We start from the raw sequence: 18,062 nt of genomic DNA, 5'->3' as shown, positions 1-18,062 counted from the left end.
AGTGCCACATTAGTGATCTTGATCCTGACCCTGGCTCTGCTATAGAAAACCTCATGTCACTTGAACCCAGACCCCCAGAGCTCTCCTGGAAATAGTTTACTAGACTGGGTAACCCAATGCTCTCTACTCATCTCCTGTAAGGATTCTTATCACCTTAGTGGTGTAGCATTTGTTGTAGCCATTTGTTGTAGTTCAGCTAATCTGTAGTTCAGCTAACTAACTAACCAGTTTCTTCTTCTGCAAACTGGTGTAATAACACTCCCTTACAAAGATGTTGCTATAAGCATTAAGATTAGATTAGTTAAGGAGGGAAGGATTGGGAGTTTGGGATTAGCAGATGCAAACTATAATATACAGGATGGATAAACAACAAGGTCCTACTGTATAGCACAGGGAGCTATATTTAATATCCTGTGATAAACTATAATGGAAAAGAATATGAAAAAGAATATATATATGTGTAACTGAATCACTTTGCTGTACAGTAGAAATGAACACAACATTGTAAATCAACTATACTTCAATAAAATTTTTAAAAGGCTAAAAAACAGATTAGATTAGTTAAAGAGCCTGAAACAGGGGCTGACACATAACAGATGCTCAAGAAATATTTATTATCCTCAACTGAAAAAAAGCAACTCACCAATTTCAAGCATTTACTTTGTGATAACATATGAAAACTGAAATCCAGTGATTTCTACTTCACTTTGCTAATGGTTTGCTAACCATCCCGGGACTTGGACCCCACGTCAACCTTCCTGGGCCCCAAGCTCAAGCCTCACAGCCTCACATTACGAGCTGGGGACCTCCTGGTGACTTTCATCAGCTCTCTTCTAGGGCAACTGTTCTCAAAAGCATGGTGTGGGACCAGCAGGAAGAGCAGCACCTAGGAACTTGTTAGAAATGCAAATTCTTGGGTCACATCCAGAGCTACTGAGTCAGACACCCTGGGGTTGGGGCCCAGCAGGTTTTGACAAGCTCTGCAGGTGATTCTGATGCACTAAGTGTGAGAACCACTGCTGTAAATGCGAGCCATGGGGAGAGGTAAGGGCAGGGAGGAAGGCTTGGCTTCTTTTCTCTGGGGGTCCCTTCTCCTTCCTTATCTCGAGATTTTAAAAAAGGCAGCAAGAAAATCCCCTTGCTATTGCCAGAAGAAGATGTCAGGAAACACCTTTCATTCAGCCCCTCAGTTCCCAAATGTTTTCCCTCTCCTCCAGGGACCTCGAGTTACAGCTCTAGCAGGTCTCCTTGGCTCCTGTGTTCTGGGTGCCAGCAGTCTGCCTCTGCATGTTGGGCTTTAGGTGAGAATAAATTTTCCTCTCATCTCCCTTCCCTTGTTATCGGAGTCAGACATATTGAGGCATACCCCTTAAAGGCTTCACTTCCCTGCCCTCCCAATATGCCTAGCTCTGTCCTTTTCCTCATTGGTGCTTGCAATCCTAACCCCAAGGAGGTAGGGAAAATGGGGTGAACTGGAAAAAGGGGAGGAAGATGCCTAGCAAAATGGGACCACCCTGGGTTTTGCAGTTAGGCGGTGAGTAATAATTCTCAGTCCAACTTCTTGTCCTGGATTTTCTTTTCTTTTTTCTTTTTTTTTTTTAATTGAGGTATAGTTAATTTACAATGTTGTGTTAGTTACAAGTATACAGCAAGCTGATTTAGTTATACATATATATACACACATATATCTATTCTTTTTCCGATTCTTTTCTGTTATAGGTTATCACAAGATATCGAGTAGAGTTCCCTGTGCTATATGGTAGGTTCTTGTTGTTGATCTATTTTATATATAGTAGTGTGTATATGTTAATCCCAAACTCCTAATAGATTTTCTTTCAGGTTGTATCTGAAGTACCTTCGAAGCCATCCTTCTACTCCCTCCCCACCCACCCTCCGGGAGCCACTCCTTCCTAGTCTATTTACTAGTCCCTCTGTTGCTGAGAAGATTAAATCAGCAAATAGAAGCTCATCTGAAAGCATTAGGCAGCCCCTAGGAGGGGAGTGAAAAAGGCTGGTTATAATTTTTCCCGAGTGCAGTTTTTGTTCTGATCGAAACAAAACAAAACAAAAACAACCAAAAAACCCCACAAAACAAATATTGAACAAAAAATGAAAAAGGTTTGCCTTTTCCTGTAACACACATCTGTGTCACCTCTCAAAAGTCATAGCAACCATCTACTTTCCTGAGACATGATCCCATTAAAATATTAGCTCAGTGAATGGTGATGAGAAATGAAAATTGGATGTGTTCTTATGGTTACCAAGGGGGAAACGTGGGGGGGGGGGGGGGAGGATAAATTAGGAGTTTGTGATTATCAGATACACATTACTATATATATAATAAACAACAAGGACCTACTGGATAGCACAGGGAACTATACTCAATATTTTGTAATAACCTACAAGGGAAGAGAATCTGAAAAAGAATCACTTTGCTGTATACCTGAAACTAACACAACATTGTAAATCAATTATACTTCAATAAAAATTAAAAAAGAGAAAATTGGATGTGTAAAACATCATATAGAATATATACGTTTTAGTATTTATTTTATTATGAGAATTTCAAACATAAAAATAAGCAGACAGAATAATGTAATGAAACCCCCCTACCTATCACCCAGCTTCAACAACTGTCAGTTCATGGCCAGTCTTGCTTCATTTGAGCCCCCATCCACCTCTCTCCTTCCCATGTATTTTTTAAAACAAATCTCAAATGTCATTTTATGTTATCCATCACTATTTCAGCATGTACCTCTAAAAGGTAAGGACTTTAAAAAAATATAGTCACCATTATCAGACTTAAAAAAGGTAACAAAAATTTCTTAATGTCATCAAGTATCCATTAAGTGTTCAAATTTCCAATTTTCTCATAAATAGCATAAATTGTTTTAATCATGATCCAAATAAGGTCCACACATTGTAATTGGTTATTTGGCTTTTAGGTCCATTTAAATCTACAAGTCTCTCTCTTCTTGTAATTGATTTGTCATTTAACGTGACATGTTCTCCTGTCTTCTGAATTTCCTGTAAAATGTTATTTGAACCAGACTTGATCATATTCAGGTTTGATTTTTTTTTTGCAAGAATGCTTCATATATGGTATGGCATATAGCACATTTCACAAACAAATATTAAGGATTATAGGCTTATCAGCTATTTTGAATTACACGAATCACCATTTTATCTCTATCCTAGCATATTCTTGAGAATCTGTAGTATCTCCTAGTATATTTTAAGTCAATTTCAATGCTTCAGAAATTTGTGAATCTTTTTTTCTGTAGAAGAATTCTGTGTCTCTGGCTATGTGGAGTGGGAGGGCATTAAGCTCTAAATCAGACCAAAGGCCCTTTCAGTAAACAATTAAGGGCTTTGCTCTTTGATTTTTTTTTTTTTTTGTAAATGGCTCTAGAAAAGTTTTCCAGAGGTAAAATCTAGCATAAGTCAAACAAACAAACAGTCATGTAATTTTCATCAGGGTTCTAATTCAGAATGTCTAAAGGTATTCCAATCAGCAATAAGATATTCATCTATAACAATAATTTTATTTTCTTAATGTTTTCTACAACCTCAATTTCCATATCTAAAACTGGATGATCATTGAGAATGCCACCCCAATCTATTAACTAATTGTAGAAGGGTGCCTCCTAAAGGCTTTATCTTCCTAAAAGTTTAACCTGAAAAAAAAAAAGCTGGTCCAAATTATGCTTGCAAATGAATGTGTGTCCATGTTGTCAGGTCACAAGAAAAGGAAATACGATACTAAAGAGCAAACAGCTATCTGTAAAGCTGATTTAAATTTCTACTAGCTTCAAATGTGTGCTTGGAAAAAACATTTTCCCAGCTGTATTAGTTCTCAGTGGCTGCTGTAACAAGTTACTATAAACTTAGTGGCTTACAACAATACATTTTATTATCTTACTGTTCTGGAAGTCAGACATCTAATATGGGTCTCATTGGGGTAAAATCAAGATGTCTGTAGGGCTGTATTCCTTCTGGAGGCTCTAGGAGAGACTCCATTTCCTTGCCTTTTCCATCTTCCAGGGGCCACCCACATTCCTTGCCTCGTGGTCCCTTTTCTCCATCTTCAAAGCCAGCAACAGTAGGTTGAGTCCTTGTCTATTTCCATCACGCTAACCTCCTCTTCTGCATCCCTCTTTCACTTTTAAGGACCCTTGTGATTACATTGGGCACACCCAGATAATCCAGGATAATCTCCCTATTTTAAGGTTGGCTGATTAGCAACCTTAATCCCATCTACAACCTTAAGCCCCCTTTGCCTTCTAACATAAAATACTCACAGGTTCTGGGGATTAGGCTGTGGACATCTTTGGGGGGCCATTGTGCTGCCCACCATACTAGCCAAACAGTGTGTGAGATCAAACCAAATAGCTGCGTTAAATATTTGAATTTATTTGTTTTTGTGAACTGTCTCATATTCCTTTGAGTAAGGCAAGATATAAATAAATAACCAAACCAAATGCTGCTTTGATATTGAAGATAAACATAAATAATTACCCTAGTTTGTACCAAATAAGAATGAACATGTGTCTATATCTTGCATCCTTGTTTCTGTTTATTGCCTTTTATTTTCCAAAAGAAACCTTAAAGTTAAGTAAACCTCTCTGGATTTCCAATTTAAAACATATATTCTTTAGCAGATGTTTTTATTATCTTTAGTTTTCAGAAATTCTATTTTAATATGTCTGGGTATAGATATGGGTTTATATATTTGGGTTTTTCTCAGCTTCTTGAATCTGTAGGTTTGTTTTTCACCAAATCTGGGAAACTTTCAGCCATTATTTCCTTGATTTTTTTTCAGCCCCGTATTCTTTCTTTTCTTCTTCTGAGACTCAGATGACGTGAATGTTAGATCTCTTGTTATTTTCACATAGGTGTCTGAGGCTCTGTTCTCTCTCTCTTTTTCCAGTCTATTTTCTCTCTGTTATTCAGTTTGGGTAATTTTTTTGATCTATCTTAACTTTCAGTGATTATTTTCCCTGTCATCTCCATTTTGCTATTGAGCCCTTCTGATGAGTTTTTAATTTTGGTCAATGTATTTTTCAGTTCTGAAATTTTCATTAGTTTCTTCTTTATATTTTCTATTTCTTTGCTGAGCCTACTTTTTTCATTTGTTTCAAAAATGTTCATAATTGCAAATTAACCATTTTTATGATAGCTATTTTTGTAGGTTAGGGTTTTCTACATATACAATCATGTCATCTGGGAATAAAGACAATTTTATTTCTTCCTTTCTAATCTGTATGCTTTCTATTGATTTTCCTTGCCTCACTGCACTAACTAGTAATTACAGTACAATTTTCAGTAAGAGTTGTGAGAAAAGATATCCTTGCCTTGTTACTGATTTCAGGGAGAAAGCATTCAGTCTCTCACCATTAATTGTAATGTTAGCTACAGGTTTTTTTTAGAGACCCTTTATTTCGTTAAGGATGTTCCCTTCTATTCCTGGTTTGTTGAGAGGTTTTATCATCAATGGATATTGAATTTTACTGAAAGCTTTTTCTGCATTTATTGATATGATCATATGGGTTTTCTTAGTCTTTTCAAATGTTTAAAATTTTTTAAATATTGATTTTTGAATATTGAACCAGCTTCGTGTTCCTGGTATGAATCCCACTTGGTCTTGATATTCTTTTTATATACATGACTGGACTCAATTTACTAATTTTTAAAGGATTTTTGCATCTATATTTGTGAGAGGTACTGGTCAGTATAGTTTGGTTTTGATTGGGATAATGCTAACCTCATAAAATGAGTTGGGAAATGTTCCCTCCTCTTCCATTTTCTATGAGAGATTGTGTAGTATTGATATTGTTTTTTCCTAAATGTTTGGTAGAATTCACCAATGAAATCATCTGGGCCAGGAGTTTTGGGGGGGAAGGCTTTAAACTATCAATTCAGTTTCTGCAATACATGGCTATTCAGGTTATCTCTTTGTCCTTGGATGATATTTGGTAGTTTGTGTCTTTCATCTAAGTTATTCAGTTTATGGTCATAGGAATGTTCATAGTATTCTCTTATTAACCTTTCAGTATGATTGGCTGTGACCTTCCTCTTTTATTCCTGATACTGATAATTTGTGTCTTCTTTTTTATTTTCTTGGTTATGCTGGCTAAAGATTTATCAATTTTATTGATCTTTTCAAAGATCTAGGTTTTGCTTTTATTGAGCTCTCTCTCTTTTCAATTTCTTTGACTTCTCTAATTTTTATTACTTTCTTCCTTCTGCTTGCTTTAGGTTTGATTTGCTCTTCCTTCTCTAGTTTCCCAAAGTCTAAGCTTAAGTTATTGATTTTAGATATTTCTTCTTTTCTAACATTTTCATTTAATGCTATGCTGTAAATTTCCCTCTAAGTACTATTTTATCAGCATCCCGTGCATTTTTTACATTTTTTATTGTGGTACAATATACATAACATAAAAATTACAATTTTAATGATTTTTAAGTGTGAAATTTAGTGGCATTAAGTACATTCACAGTGTTGTGCAACCACCACTATCCTTTTCCAGGACTTTTTCATCATCTCCTCCTAGCCCCTGCTAACTTCTAGTCTACTTTCTATCTCTATGAATTTGCCTTTTTCAGGTACCTCAGATAAGTGGGATTATTAAATATTTGTCCCTTTGTGTCTGACTTTTTTCACTTAGTAGAGTGTTTTCAGGGTTCATCCATGTTGTAGCACTACAAATTTTTATACATTCTATTTTCATTTTCATTTTAGTTTAAAATGTCTTAAAATTTCCCTTGAGATGATTTCTTTTGACTCTCTTGAGATGGGTTACTGAGAAGTATATTATTTAATTTATAAATATTTGGTGATTTTCTGGATATCTTTCTATTATTGATTTTTAGTTTAATTTTGTTATGGTCTGAGAATGTACTTTGTATGATTTCTATTTTTTAAAATTTGTTCAGCTTTGTTATATGTGCCAGAATGTGGTCTATCTTGGTGGATGTTCCACGTGCACTTGGAGAGAATGTGTATTCTGCTTTTATTGGATGGAGTCTTCTATAAACGGCAATTTGGTCGAGTTGTTTGACAGTGCTGTCCAGATCATCTATATCCTTACTGATTTTCTGTCTACTTGTTCTATCAATTACTGAAAGAGGTGTTGAAGTCTTCAACTATAATTGTGGATTTGTCTGTTGCTCCTTTCAGATCTATCAGTTTTTGACAGTCTTGTTTGAATGTTTAGGAAGTCTTCCTCATTTTTTTGGAAAATTTGATTCTTTTTTGAATGAGGTAGAGGGTGACTAAACTCATGGGAAAAAAATCTTTTCTTAAACTGAAACTGGAAACACAGTGTCTTGAACTTGTAGTTGCTTGGTCATTTTGGTAAACCATTTTGTTGTTTTTACCAGGACTCTCTAGTATTAAAAGGAATCCAGAAACTGCCTGTCTTATGGAGTTTTCATAGGCACAGTTGGCCGTCAAGGTCTTCATCATGTGGCCAATGATAAATTTAGGATTAGTAGAGTCAGTTCAGTGGTACAGATTTGTCAAACTAAGCCTCTTAAATATTTCAAGGTTCTAGCAACTGGTTTATGTCCCAGAAAGGAGATACAGAGATGGTGGCTTCCCTGGAGACAGGGACATTGGAGAGGTGAGAGTTTTTCTGTGGTTGCTTTGTATGTATCTAAGTATATATGTATTTATCTTCTGCTGACTGCAATCAGCAGCTACCGACTACAATGCACTCACCGTCTCTCCTTCATCTTGTCACATAGACTGTATGCCCCTTACAAGTATGGCACAGCTATGTGGTTTGTCCTTGGTCTCAACTCTCCTGTAGTTCTGAGACCCAGAACAGGATCCAGAGTATAAGCTACACTTCCCTCCAGTTGTTTTGTTCCAACAAGTGTTCACACTGGGTCTTCAGGGCAGTGTCACTGGAGTTTGGAAAAGAAAACTCTAGTCCCTTTGAAGGAAACCTATCTGCTGTTCCATGCATTAAATATGGCTGTAAATTCTTTTCCACTTCCCCCATTAAGAGGTAGAGTTGATTTTCCCTCCTCTCCAGGATTTGTATAATACAGTATAAGTGACACTGTGCAACTTCCAAGGCTGGGTCTTAAGATACCTGCAACTTCTGTTTTTGTATACTTGGAAGGCTCCCTCTTAGAACCCATCTGCCATGTTACGAGAAGGCCAAGTTACATGGAGAGGCCATGTATAAGATGTTTTAACTGACAGCCCCAGCTGAGTTCTCTCAGCCTATAGCCAGCACCAACTGCCATCATGTGAGTGAGCCATTTTGGATGCTTCAATGTAATCAAGTCTCCATATGTCTGCAGCCCCAGCAGACATTATGTGGATATGCAACAAAGGATTAATCTTCCCCAAAGAAAGGTTTGGTCCTGCTCAGCTTCTGAGAGGTAGCTCTAAGACCTTGGAATGTCCTGTCTGGCAAGAGTGTCTTTGTTTACCTGGGGGCCATGGGCCATACCAGATAGTTGTTGCTAATAATGTGATTTATGGTAAGGGACTTGGGCCATGTGGTATCAGCTTGATCTTTGAAGGGTCTGGAGACTAAGGTCAGCCATGTAGGGGGTCAACCAAGCCTATGTGACCGAGCTCCAATAAAATCTCTGGACACCAAGGCTCAGGTTAGCTTCCCTGGTTGGTAATATTCTGTGCATGTTGCTACACATCACTGCTGGGAGAAGTAAGTGCTGTCCATCCAACTCCACTGGGCGAGGACAACTAGAAGCTCCATGCCTGGTCTCTCCTGGACCCTGCCCTATGTGCCTCTTCCCTTTGCTGATTTTAATCTGTATCCTTTCACTGTAATAAATTATAACTCTGAGTATAATGGCTTTTCTGAGTTCTGTGAGTCCTTCTAGTGAACCTGAGGGTAGTCTTGGGGACGCCCAAATGCCGGCGGAAGAGAGGAACTGCCCAGCTAAGCCTAGCCAACCTATAGAATCATGAGCAATAGGAGATGGCTGTTGTTCTCTTAAACCATTATGGTTTGGGTTGGTTTGTTATGCAGCAATAGATAACTAAGACACCTGTCTTCTCTACTGGATGATAATCTTTTTGAGAGCCAAGATAATTCTGTAATTTCCACTCCTTTAGCATAGCACCTTATGTGTTGCAAGTATAAACATTTGTTAAATCGTTAAATTGGAGTAGTTAGAAACATCTTTGTGGACTAACTGAGAGAGACTGAGATAGGGGACTTGCAGAGTGATTGCATTATCTCCACCTGTATATAAAAGAAAGGAATCTCCACTCCTTTTGTATGAAATCTAAAGATACTTGCAGTTTTTCAGGATTGCTCTGCTAGTAATGATTTGTTCTTTCTTCTTTCAGAATAGCTGTACCATGGTGTAAAGAATACTGCTTGGAATATAACAGTTCAGTTCCCAGTTCTGCCTTTGCTCACTACTTTTATAAACTTGGGCAAGTTTCTTGACCTTACCAAATCTCATCTTGAAGCAGAGATAATAATGGCAGTTCTACAGGGTTGTCGTGAAGTTTTAATGTATGCAAAAAGTGTTCTGAGAAATGTAAAGTGCTATGTAGGTATAAAGTATCATTGGAGACTTTGGACTGATGGTACTTGCTTAATTTTTATTATTTTTAGCCCTTCTAGCCCATCATTTGTCATAAATACTTTTATTTTTATTTTTTAAATTTATTTATTTATTTATTTATTTTTGGCTGTGTTGTGTCTTTGTTGCTGCGCGCAGGCTTTCTCTAGTTGCGGCGAGAGGGGGCTACTCTTCACTGCGGTGCACAGGCTTCTCATTGTGGTGGCTTCTCTTTGTTGCGGAGCACAGGCTGTAGGCACGCAGGCTTCAGTAGTCGTGGCACGCGGGCTCAGTAGCTGTGGCCTACGGGCTTAGTTGCTCTGCGGCATGTGGGATCTTCCCAGACCAGGGCTCGAACCCATGTCCCCTGCATTGGCAGGCGGATTCTTAACCACTGCACCACCAGGGAAGACCCATAAATACTTTTAAATATGACTGGCATCTCAATAGCATAGGGAATATGAAAATTTGTAAAATAATAATAAAACAACTTCTAAATAGTAGTTTTCCCTCTTTTTTCTTACATCACATCCTCACCACCACAAACTACTCCACTGAATTTTTCTTCGGAAAAGAAATGGAGAAAAATAATCAGAAAATGTGGTATTGAAACAGGATTTCTTCTTTTTCCCAAACATGTCACATCTTCCTACCTCATCCTTTCACCTCTCTTATCGACATGCCTTTTAATTCAATAAAGAACGACTGCAAGGTATTGACAAGATACTATTTGTTATGCCCCAATAGCCACAGTGAACTCTGGGCCCTTCTTACTGAGTTAGTTTTGATAGTGTCAGGTGGTGATGCCCCCAGAGCTTTAGAACTGGTCCACAGGCCTATGAGAGCCACATTTGGGTTCTTCAGGTTTATATCTGCAGCTCAGAGAATAGAACCCAAAAGGGCTTCCAAAACCTTGCTGTGAACTTTCTTAACGATGCTGTAATTCCCCAGGGTCTTCCCCAGTTATGTTGCTTTGATGCCATTTATAAAACATTGGTTGTCTTCCTGGATCTCATAAGGTGCTAGCTGCCCCCTACACTTACATGCATCCTATCAACTGCAATGGTTTTGAATATCTGCCAGTTTCTAACATGAATAAAAGATTAGAGCTGGAAGGAACTTTAGAGATTGGAGCCCTGACCCAGAAATTGTTTGTCATGACTTGACAGGAGTCAAGGGCTAGGAGTAATGGCTTATCAGAGTATGTGAGCAGGTTCTAAGAGTCCAGAAAGAAAGGGTTTAAACCAGAGCCTGAAGACATAGTGGTAAGTTCCAGGGATGGGGTGGGGGAGCATGGGAATGAGAATCACTCAAAGCAAGTTAATATGCTGGATGAGAAATCAGAATTGAAAGGTATTTTGACAGCTTGGAAAAATTAGCTGAAACAAAAAACGGGCAATTTCCAGAAGTAAATAAAAAATATTTCACATAGATTCCAAAATCAAGCATATAGGCATATAAGGGAAACCAGGTTTAATGGAAATTCAGTAAAAGACTTAGGTTTCAGCTGCCAAGAAGGTCAGAATGAGTCAATCGTGTAACATCATTTTTTACAATATGAATACAGTCTTAGGATGTGTGAATTAAGCCCAGAATAAAGGAGATAATGGTCCCATTCTCCTCTGCTTGAGCTATGTGTAAACTGTGTTCTGTTCTCAGTGCCATATTTTAAATTGTATGGATAAACGATACTGTATTTAGAGAAGGAATGCAATATGGTGAAAGGTTTAGAAACCACTTCACCTGAGGAATGGTAAGTTAAACTGGGCTAGTTGCCAGCTAGCAGAAGATAGTTGGGGAAACATATCAGGTGTTTTAAATAATTTGAGGGATTGTTATATGAAAGAAGAATTAGACATATTCTCATGGGTCTTGAGGATAGAATTTTGATAATTGGATGGAAGCCATAATGGGCAAATTGGGGCTCAGTGACGGTGAGAACCCTACAGTGGAAGTTGCCCATACATGAGAGATTTAGTATGAAAGGGATACGCTACTCATTGGGGAAGTGCTCAAAAAGAGGCTGAATGGCCCCCTACCAGGAACTCTGAAAAGTGGATTCCTATACTGGGTGGAGGGGAGAGGTTGAACCAAATGATCTTCAAGATCCCTATCTCTTTCAAGTTTCAGAGATTTCCAATGGCGGCCTAGCACTCTAACTTGCCACATAATTATGCAGTGGACTGGCCAGCAAAATGGCCAGTAGGTCTAGTGCCAGAGTAGAATGCCCATATGACTCAGGCATAAGGTCCTGAACTTAACTATAAACTTCTTGAAGGCAGAGATAGCGTCTTATCTGTTTGTGTAGCAGTGTCTTGCACGTCATAAGAGATGCTTTTCAAATGTTTGTAGAATGAATGAATGGACAAATGAATGTTGGGCCTATATTAGTCCCCTAGGCCTACCATAACAAATTACCACACACGGTGGCTTAAAACAACAGAAATTTGTTCTTTCACAATTCTGGAGGCCAGAAGTCTGAAATTAATGTATCAGCAGGGCTGCACTCTCTCAGAAGGCTCTAGGCAAGAATCTGTTCCTTACCTCTTCCAGCTTCTGGTGCCTCCATGGTCACATTGCCTCCTCCTCTTCCGTCTGCCTCTTCTAAGGATACTTGTCATTAGATTGAAAGTCTACGTGGATAATCTAGGATGATCTCCTCATCTCAAGATCCTTAACTCAATTACGTCTGCAAAGATCCTTTTTTTCAGTAAGGTCACATTCACACGTTTTGGGGATTAGGACATGGACATATTTGTGGGGCCACCATTCAAGCCACTACACTTATTTTTAATGGTCATTAGACTATCACCATTATTCATACAATAGTGCTTGGCCTCTGATGATACTTTCTACGTGCAAAGCAGAATAGTATTGAGAGATTCTCAACAGAGACAGTGTAGTGCTTAATAAGCTAACTGTTGGATTCAGACAGACCTGAATCTGGTACCAGTGTTGCTACTTAGTAGCAGTGTATCTTTGGCCAAGGTGTTGAACTTTTCTATATTTCATGTTCCCTATACTAAAATGAGAATTGTAGTAGCTATCTCATAGGTAAATATAAATGTTCCATGAAATAATGTTTGAAAATTACTTAACATAGGACCAGGCATAGAGCTGACTCTCTACAAGTGGTCAGTATTTTTGATTAGTATGAGCTCATTCCTTTTCCCTGGTTTCAGACTGCCTGAGGTGTCAGGCTTTTGTTCTTCCTTAGAAATTTAATTGAAATCAACTTATGCTTATTGAGGATTGACTCTGCACAATACACTATCATATGTAATAGGTATAAATGATAAACAAGACAGACACTGTCCTGCCCTCACAGACCTTAGAATGTGATGGCATCAGTGGTTAATAAAATATGGAATTATAATACAGCATTGCCATTATGACAACTGGGGAAACACAGAAACTGGAGAAGTCCATAGAAGGGGCACCTAACCCAGGATCTCTGTATATGGAAGGATACTTATATTTGTAGAAGAAGGCCCAGCTGGGGCTGATCTGGATTCAGACCTTGGCCATGTCTAAGGAACTGGTGGACCAGTAGTTCCTCAAGTATTTACTGGTATGTGTTGATTTTGCCTGGGGAGATGTGTGCTCTTTGGGTCTGGAGAGAAAGATGGGGACATGAGGAGTCGTCCTAGTTTAGGTTCCCCTAGAAGTAGACTTGAAGACAAGGATTTGAGTGCAAGTAGTTTTGAGGGGAGATAATCCTAAGAAATGCTAATAAGGGAGTAGGGAAGTGAGACAGGTAAGAAAAGAGCCACTGAATGAATGATGCCTTATCAAGCCAGTTACCACTGTGGTTAACTGGAGTTTCCTTGTACTGGGGAACTCTAGAAGCTGATGTAGAACATAGACCTTGGAGTTATCCACACCTATTCCTGTCAGTCATTGGCTGAGGACTGCACCCAAGCAGAGTGCCTGCAAGCAGGGCAGGCAGGCTACTGAAGAAGGCCTCAGGCAAAGTGATGCAGCTGTTGGCCATCGGTAAGGCCTGAGGAGATATGGGCATGACACAGAGGGCATGACACAGGAGGAAAACATGGTATGCGTTCCAGCTTGTGGCCAGCGAGGAGGTATGCGGCCCATGAGCAGAGGGGCTTCTGGCAGAAACTAAAGAAGGTTTTCTCACGAGGCTTCCTGTAATACTCGGGAAACAAATAGTGCTTCTTAGGGACCAGGTGACAAAATGCAGCACAGAGCTGGGAGGAGGGGCTTTTCCCCCATGAATGCCTAGAACGCAGTGTGGCGCGTCAGAGTAAGGACTCAAAACAAACCAATTCTGTTCAAATACCTCATGATCCACAGCTTTGAGGAGAAGCAAAAGCGGCTTCCCTGGCATGGAAAATGATGCTCTTCTGGAGAGCACTGAAGCTGGGGGAAATGGTGAGGGAAATGGTGACTGGAGGCCTGTTTTTGGCTTCACAGGTCTGGGGACTCCAAAACCAAGGCCAAGGCGGGCGAAGATTTTGTGAACACATATAAAAATTTTCTAAGAATTCTCAGAAGTAAGTGGGGAGACTTTGGGGAGAAAGGTGTCCTGGTGCAGGTGAGGGGACTGAACCAGTGGGATTTGAGTTTCTACTGTCTACACAAAGAATTGGGCAGCCTGTGGAAATTTAAGTTACACGTGACTCCCTTCCTATACCCCCTCCAAAAGAGGCTGCTAATACTTATGGGTGCCAAGCACTCTACAGATCTTATCTCATTTATTCGTTGTGATAAACCCAATGCATGGGTGAGAAAATTGAGGTTCATTGAGGGTAAATAGTTTGCCTACTAAACATAGCTAGTAAATGTCAGACCTGGTATTTGAGCCCTAACTTGTTTGACTTGGGAACCCATGCTTTTTTTACACTATCTCCTTATGCTACCTGGTAACATAAACACATCTGCATGTGTGGTTTTGCACATATATACAGTTTGAACCCAGAAATGGATTTCAAATTAATAATAATCTTAAGAAGCTGAAACCATAACCATTTATTGAGTTATATGAGATGCTTAAGTTATGCAAGACAGTTTTTTTTTTAGGAACAACCCCAGCAATATTTAAAACAGAAGAATAAAGAACTGAGGATGAAGGGAGTAAATGCCATTATTATTCACTGACATGAAAATAAATGAGAAATGAAAGAATGGCACACCTCTGCCTTTTCTCCTAAGGTGAATAATAGCTATTTGCTTTACAATGACTTTTTTTTCTATAGGTGGATGAAATCTGGGTCCATATATTGAAGGATCGCTTTTCTGCCTGGGATATAGTGAATTTTTTCAGGGCTAAAAATTCCCTTTCTAAAATGGTTACCCAAACCATTTTTAAAACAGACCACGTGCCCATATTGGGATCTCATTCTTGTGCTGAAAGCTCTGGCACTGTGTCTCTGACTGCTATTATACCTATGAGAAGAGTTGACTTTATTTTGGGGGTTGAGCCCATTTGTTAATCCATAATGCCCTTGAGAAGAAGGGGAAGGACAAGATAAATGGGGTTTGGAGTGTGGGAGTGAAGAAACTTATGCTCTCAAGTATCTGGAGTGAGCAAAATCTAAGTGAAGCCAAGTAAGACATTTAAAGAAAGTGTTGGGATCCTATATTCTCCTTGGTTTTGGCAAGAAAGATGTCAAAGATGTAAATAAGTGGCTGAATAAATACATGGAGAAAATATAAACCCTAGCCTTCTTTCATAATGTGAGTGTATCCTCAAGGAGTGGAAACTAATTTTATTATTACCTTGATCCATAGTTAATAAAATTACAGATAACATTAACTAAGCATTCATTATATGGGAGGCAGTATGCTTTTTTCCCCCCACCAATTTGTGTGTTCTTTTGTTTGTTTTGTTTTGTTTTGTTTTGTTTTTGGCCACGCTACGCAGCTCGTGGGATCTTAGTTCCCCGACCAGGGATCGAACCTGGGTCCTCGGCAGTGAGAGCGTGGAGTCCTAACCACTGGACCGCCAGGGAATTCCCAGGCAGTATGCTTTGTTATGTATCTCAATTATCTCAAGGGCACCCCAAAGCAGGCTTTATTTTTAAGTGAGGCAACTGGGACTTAGAAAATTTACATGACCCAAGGTCTTACAACTTCTAAATGGTAGAGTTGAAATTTGAACTCAAGTAGTCAGACTTTAGGACTTGTTTTCCAAGATGGTCCTGGTCATAAAAAATTTTTCTTGAAGTGTAGGGTTGCATATTTTTGGACTATCTTCTAGCATTGCTCACCCCTGTGAGTAAGTTTCTGAAATATTTATTCAATTTATGTGTCTGTCTTGTCCATCTCTGTATTTCCAGCACCAGGACAGTTAATTACAATACAGAATAGTTACTGAGAAATTTTTGTTGACTGAATAAACTCTTCATTGCTCTATTTCTCTCTGTTAATGGGGGTGGGGGGCAACCCAAGAGTTGCTGAGGAATGTAATACATTTTTAATTGGTTGGTTTCTAAAACAATGGTGTCCTGTCCTGATAGCTCTTTACACTTGTAATATCTAATCATTCCGAAGGCAACATTTGTTAGCTGCCTTATTTTAGGCAGAATGTCAACTCTTAGATGTGAATTATATTTTCATATTCATAGGGTTCAGAAATGTACCTTTTGAAGCATTCATGGGGGTGGTACCTTAAATGTACTTAAAAAAAGCTGCACTCAAAGGAACTAATTTGGGTTTTGCTTTTGGCTGACAAGCTTTTCCTAGGTGTGGCTGAGACTCTAACAAATCTACCCTTCCAGTAATGTATGCATATCATAGGGTGCTATACGAGGAGATGCCTTTGTGTGCTCCTTCCCTTCCCTTGGAACCTTAGGAAAAGAGCCTATGTTCGATCTTTCCATACTCTGCAGTTGTGTGACCTATAAAATGTTTTGCTGATATGCATTCACAGTATCCAAGATGAGGTTTATGGTGCCGAGTACAGTGCACGGTACATGGTAGGCACTCAGTAAACGCTGGTTGGGTGATTAACTGAATGAATGAATGCATGAAGATACGGTTTGAATCAACTTGGTATAATTTGAAGAGACAGAAATGCTCTCCCTTTGCCTGCAGATGACTAAAACTCTCATATGCATCCATTTGGGGGCTAAAGCTTTGGAAGGCAGTTAGAATGCAAATATACTGAATGAGTTCCTAACCCACTACCTTGAATGAGTATTCTGGATTTAGAACTTTCCAAGCTCTAGATGAAAAGGAGGATTCAAAAAGATGGGATGCGGGACAGGTCCATTTTGATGAGGAATAGGGGATGTGGGGAGGTGCAGAGAAGCTATGTGCAGGATAGGAAATCAACAGAAGGGAGGATACCATAATAAGACTGCAGATAGAGAGGATAAGGGGATTGCGGAGGCACCAAAAGTCATATTCTCGCTTCCCATTCACCATGTGGGTCCACTCAGATTGTCACGTGTGGCCAGCAGAATGAGACTGCAGCCCAAAGGGAAAGGCTGCTATCCATGACTTTGGAGCAAGTATTTTTAACTTGGTGAGAGTGTCATGTGTATGTCTGTGGTACATGTGGGACTGAACGCTTGGCAACTCCAGTTCTCTCAGCCCTCCCAGAGTGAGCTGAACCTTTGCTGTTAGCCAGCCTCCAAGATGGACTGTGATGATCCTCTCCTCTTGGTATTTATGTTCTTGTGGAGACTCTTCCTACACTGAATAGCACCTTGCAAAAATGATGGTGTGTGACCTTGGAGGTTAGGTCATAAAAGACAACACAACTGCAACTTTGATCTCTTGGACAGCTTGCTCTGGAGGAAGTGGGCAACCGTGTCATGAGGACACACATGCAACCCTGTGGAGACGACTGTGTACAGAGGAACTAAGGCCTCCCGCCAACAGCCAGCACCAGCTTGCCAAGCATGTGAGTGAGCCCCCTTGGAAGTGGATGCTCCAGCCTGAGTTGAGCTTTGAGATGACTGCAGTCCTGGCTGACATCTTGAGTGCAACCTCATGAGAAACCCTGAGCTACAACCACCCAGCCAAGCCATCCCCAGATTCTTGACCTACAGAAACTGCAAGATAATAAATATTTATTGTTGTTTTACATCACTAAGTCTAGAGTAATTTTTTTTTACACAGAATTAGAGACTAATACGCTTTCTTAGTCTGTGATCACAATTGCTATTGTACTTACTAGTCTGTCAAATGGGTATCAGGTCTTCCAGATCTCTTTAAAGGTGGTGGTTTGTTCTTTTTTTCTAGCTTCATATTAATAGATAAGAATATAGGGATGCACAGCAAGGACTCTAGAGTCAGGCAGACATTAATTTAAGTACTGGTTTGGCCACCTATGTGACTTTCATGACGTTACTAAATCAAACTCAAATTTATTATGAGCATTAAAGGAGCAAATGCATTTCAAGTGCTTAGGGTAGCTTATGGCTTATGGTAAGAGCTCAATAAGTGTGATAGTTATTATGGTTAGTAACTGTATAAAGAGATGCTTCTAAGGGCCTTGCCTTATGGACAACAAAGTAGCTGAAGTATCTGTT

General features: G+C 39.3%; 1 long non-coding RNA gene across 2 annotated transcripts in view; it reads left to right on the top strand.

Moving 5' to 3' along the window:
• The window catches only part of LOC137756569 (uncharacterized), a 128,472-nt gene extending 110,907 nt beyond the window's left edge, over positions 1-17,565 (top strand). For both annotated transcript variants that reach the window (XR_011072236.1, XR_011072235.1), the window contains one exon: positions 17,313-17,565. This is a non-coding gene — a long non-coding RNA (uncharacterized lncRNA). The remainder of the gene's footprint in view (positions 1-17,312) is intronic.
• Positions 17,566-18,062: the final 497 nt, after the last annotated feature.

This window comes from Eschrichtius robustus, chromosome X (genome assembly GCF_028021215.1).
Source record: "Eschrichtius robustus isolate mEscRob2 chromosome X, mEscRob2.pri, whole genome shotgun sequence".
Taxonomy (NCBI): Eukaryota; Metazoa; Chordata; class Mammalia; order Artiodactyla; family Eschrichtiidae; genus Eschrichtius; species Eschrichtius robustus.
This window is presented reverse-complemented; position numbering and strand designations above follow the sequence as displayed.